Raw genomic sequence first — 5,013 nt, 5'->3', positions numbered from 1 at the left:
CCTTGCTGATCTTTTGTAGAGCACAGGCCCCAGAAAATCTCCCTGGAAGGGAACATGGCCTGTGTACCAGGGAAGATCATGGATCCAAGAAGCTGGAGCAATGAAAGAGCCAGGCTCTGGCTCGGGATCTGCCATTCATTAGACGGCAGGCACCCTGGCAAGCCACAGCATTGTTTTGAGCCTGGGTTTCCTACATGTTAAGCAGCCGTGACAATGGAGTTGGCTCAGAAGCAGTGATGACAACATCATGAGACACACAGGGAGGGCTGTTTCTTGACCTCGAAGCATGTACACTAGAGTCACCTATTCAGAGGATTCAAAAAATCTGATGTTTTGTCTGAAGATAAATGCTTCTCAAATATTAAAAATTAAAATTAAGAAACCAGAGTCAGACTCTTAGCAAATGGTGAACATGTCTAGGGGCTCAGACTAATGTTGAGTTGAACCCTAATTAACACACTGCCCTGCCTTGCCCAGATAGACAATAACTCTCACTCCGCTCCAGAAAGATGGGCATTTTATGGGGAAGAAAACAAGACTGGGTGAGGACAAGTTCGTGCAAATATCTGGGTCTCTGTCCAGAGGCAGGCCCAGACGCGGCTTGGTTGCATGCCTATGCGAATCCAGCCCAAAGAGTTTTGAGCCCGTCTGCCCTGACTGAATGGCCAGATGTCATTCTTTCCTCTGGGGCTGAGACTGTCCCCAGAGTCCCCTGTAGAGAAAGCTTAGGCTCGATCTCTGCTGCCGAGCTACACTGTGCATCTTTTCGCATAGCAAAAGAAACCACAATGCTCACCACTGACAATGGCTCTGGCATGGGCAAAGCAGTTTCCCTGTTGACAAAGCTCCTGGTGCCATGTTTCCCTCCATTGCTGGGTGTCCCCAACACCAGTGTCATGGTGCCCATGGGCCAGAGGGACTCCTATGTATGTAGGTGGTAAGACCCAGGCAAGAAGGGTATTCTAACCCTGAAGGACCCTAGCAAGCAATGGCACTGTCACCAACCGGGACAACATGGAGACGATCTGCAACACCTTCTACGACAAACTTCACAGGGCCCCTGAGGATTGCCTGGTGCTTCTGATTAAGGCACCCAAGACTCCAAGGCTCACAGAGAGAAGATGATAGAAAATGTTCAAAACCTTCAGCACCCCAATCATGTATGTGGCCATTCAGGTGGTGCTGTCCCTGTATGTCTCTGGGAGAAACCACTGGCATGGTCATGGTAACCAGGACACACATACAGTGCCCATCTATAAGGATTATACCCTTTCCCATGCCATCTTTCATCTGACAGACCATCTCATGACGATCCTACAGAGCAGGGCTACAGCTTCACCATCATGGCTGAGTGAGAGTTTGTGAATGATATTAAGAATATTAACCTTCATCAGGCGATGAAAGGAGACAGAGACAGAGACCCACATTGGAGCACCGGACAGAAATCTCAAGGTCCAAATCAGGAGCAGAAGGAGAGGGAGCACTAGCAAGGAACTCAGGACCGCGAGGGGTACACCCACACACTGAGACAATGGGGATGTTCTATCGGGAATTCACCAAGGCCAGCTGGCCTGGGTCTGAAAAAGCATAGGATAAAACCGGACTAGCTGAACATAGCGGACAATGAGGACTACTGAGAACTCAAGAACAATGGAAATGGGTTTTTGATCCTACTGCACGTAGTGGCTTTGGGGGAGCCTAGGCAGTTTGGATGCTCACCTTACTAAACCTGGATGGAGGTGGGCAGTCCTTGGACTTCCCACAGGTCAGGGAACTCTGATTGCTCTTCGAGCTGATGAGGGAGAGGGACTTGATAGGGAGAGGGGGAGGGAAATGGGAGGCGGTGGCGGGGAAAAGGCAGAAATCCTTAATAAATAAATAAATTTAAAAATAAAAAAAAGAAGTTATGCTATGTTGTCCTGGATTCAGAGAGGAGCGTGGGAAAAGGCTACTGCTGCATCCTCTTCCTCTTCGGAGAAGAGTTTAAAAAGCTGCCTTATGGGTGGGTGATCACCATCAGCAATGAGCGATTCCAGTGTCCAGAGGTTGTCTTCCAGCTCTCCTTCCTGGGCATGGAGTCCTGTGGCATTCATGAGACTGCCTTCAATTCCACCATGAAGTGTTATGTGAGCATCTGCAAGGGCCTGTATGCCAATACAGTGCAGTCTGTGGCACCACCATGTACCCAGGCTTTGCTGCCAGGAAGAGAGATCACATCCTAGCATCCAACACAATTGAAGATCAAGAGCATTGCTCTCTCTGAGGGTGAGTACCCATTCAGGATTGGCAGCTCCATCCTGGCTTCCCTGTGGATCAGCAAGGAGTATGGCAAGTGGGGCCCCTCCATTGCCACTGCACACGCTAGCTGGACTAAGCAGGTTCCAGGCATCTGTTACACGAACTTGATCACCCAGTGACTGGGGAGCTGCGCAAGAGAAATCCCCACCCCGGTGAGCATCATGCAGTGTTCTACGCAGGGTATTAGTAACTGGCAGCTGGCATTTCCCAGATTTCTCGAGGCCGCTGGATTTCTGCCTTGCCAGCCTAATGGGGAGGGTGCGAGGTCAGAGCCTTGGGACCCAGTTTCTGTTGCAGTGTTTCCCCTCCTGACCGCCATGGGTTATCTGCCTTGAATTAGGAACATTTGCATATACACCTGTAAATTTATTCATCCTTTGAATTTACGTGACGTTTTGTGCTCAGTTCTTTTAAGAAATGACGAATATTGTTTTTCTACCCTTATGTGAGAACATTAGGACCCAGAAACACGTCGCTGTGCAACAAAAAAATAAAAGGGCTGCAATAAAAAAAGAGAGAGAAAACTTATTCCATCTTGGACACAAACACACGGCTCCACTTGGACATTAAGTCTGAAAATAATACAGCGACATGTGAAATGCTGACTCTGACCAGCAAACACACTGCCAAGCAGGGACTTCATCTCTCCTAACGTGCATTTTCTGTGTCCATATAGATATCTCTCTGCTCATCACTGAGACTGGTAAAAAATAAACATTTCCTCAGGTACCCATGGCAGTGTACAAGTGTCTCATCTAGCTAGAGAGACCTCATGATGTATCTCAACATGGGACAATCTTCAAGTTCACTAGCACATCCAAAGACATCACACCCAGTGTTTGTTAAACGCACGTATTTTTGGAAAGCTGATATTCAAAGAAAACTCAGTCTACAGTGGTCATTGTTGAAATGGATCCCTACAGCATTACTGCAGGAGACAGGGACCACTCAGGACAGAGGGGAGCCTGGAAGAGGAATTCCATACCAGCCTTACTCTCTGGGCATTCAAACAGGCCTTTGAGTGTCTCTAAACAAGAACTCTCAGGCTCTCAGAAGAACACAGTACTCATCATTTAGAAACTGAACTTATAACAGGGATGAGACTGAAGTCTGGCACAGAAAAATATTCTTTGTTTTTAAATGTCATTTTTAATTTAAAGTAATCCATGATTATTTTGGATAATAGAGAAATACGGAATGTTATAAAGAAATCAAAGCCATCCAATTTTTACAACAGAGACAGTCATTTGCATTTACATAAATGCATGTGTACACATAAAATTAGAAGCATAATGTATATAATTTTGCAGCCCACAGTTCTCACCTAAAATTACTTAAAAGCGTCTTTCGGTGATGCTCAGTGTTTGCATTCCATGAACACCCACACAACACTCACCCTGTGCCAGAATCTGTTCTAAGTACCCCACAAGCATCCCTTCCTCTGGCAAGCCCATGGGGTTCTATTATGAGCCCATCTGTGGTCAGGGACAAAGAGAGGCCATGGAGCCAATGAGGAAATGAACTTGAATTCTCTCCTGACTCCCAAGAATACCCTTGACCACCACAGTGGACATCTCTGTGGTCTGGGGACCTTCCTGCTTATGACTTTGTAGTACTCCAGGGTGATCTTCCATGACTGGGACAATACCACATTAAAGATCTTTATGTCCTGTCTCACTGAGGTCCCTCCAGCTCTGTGACTACAAGATATTAAGTGGGACCCACCCAGACAAGCCATCTGTCATGAACTGTGGGAAGACATTGGCCAGGCACTGTGGCTGCAGGCTGTTCTGACCCTGGCCTCCCTGTTCCTTGGGTTTGGGGACTGGCTACCCCCCCTTACTGGTGAAGGTAACACTGAGTTACTAGCCTTGGTTCTTCAGTGCTAAAGAGTGTTTGCACCTGCCTATCCGGACACACCAGGCACCTAGCCCATGCCAGGGCAAAGCAAAACCCTGCCTGCCTTTTTGTTTACTTGGTTTTATGGTTTACTTGTTCATTCAGATGGATACATATATGTGCAGAACATCTACTGCAGTTACAAGGCCAGATTCTGGAGACTGACAGCCTGGGGTAGACCACATGCAAGGCCCCTGAGTACAGTTCAAGTCAAAGAAGACAGTTGGCATCTAGCAAGGAAGGACTCAGTCGGTCATGGCTGTGGGCTTTATTTCCTGCCCTTTGCATATAGCTTTCTGTTCTGCCTGTGCACATCTGCTTGTCTCTCCAGTGGTATGAAGCAGGCAGGGAGTGGGGCATCAGCCAACAACTCCAGCCCTGTGATTTGGGAACCCTAAGCTTCCCTCAAGTGTACAGCTGAAAAGGTTGGTGGTGCCCAGGCACCAAGCCATGCAGGACTGAGGAGACCTCATCCCGAAGTCCCCAGAACCATCAGCGTCATATTCTCGGGTGTCCCGAAGTCCCCAGAACCATCAGCGTCATATTCTCAGGTGTCCTAGTTTGCTCTGTGCTGCTGTAATAAAACACGGTGGCCAAAAATAACTTGTAAAGGGTTAATTTGGCTTATGCTTCCTGGTTCATTATTGAGGGAAGCCAAGGCAGGAACCTGAAGTCAAGAACTAAGACAGAGATCATACAGGAATGTTCTTTTTGGCTTGCTCCAGGTTCACGTTCTGCTGCCTTTCATATATAGCCCAAGTCCACCTGTCTAGGGATGGTATTATAGACCAAGTCCACCTGTCTAGGGATGGTATT

General features: G+C 47.6%; 1 pseudogene; it reads left to right on the top strand.

Moving 5' to 3' along the window:
- The first annotated feature begins 1,109 nt into the window (after positions 1-1,109).
- LOC113456808 lies at positions 1,110-2,417 on the top strand (annotated as a pseudogene).
- The last annotated feature ends 2,596 nt before the right edge of the window (positions 2,418-5,013 follow it).

This window comes from Microtus ochrogaster, chromosome 16, assembly GCF_000317375.1.
Source record: "Microtus ochrogaster isolate Prairie Vole_2 chromosome 16, MicOch1.0, whole genome shotgun sequence".
NCBI classification, from domain to species: domain Eukaryota; kingdom Metazoa; phylum Chordata; class Mammalia; order Rodentia; family Cricetidae; genus Microtus; species Microtus ochrogaster.
This window is presented reverse-complemented; position numbering and strand designations above follow the sequence as displayed.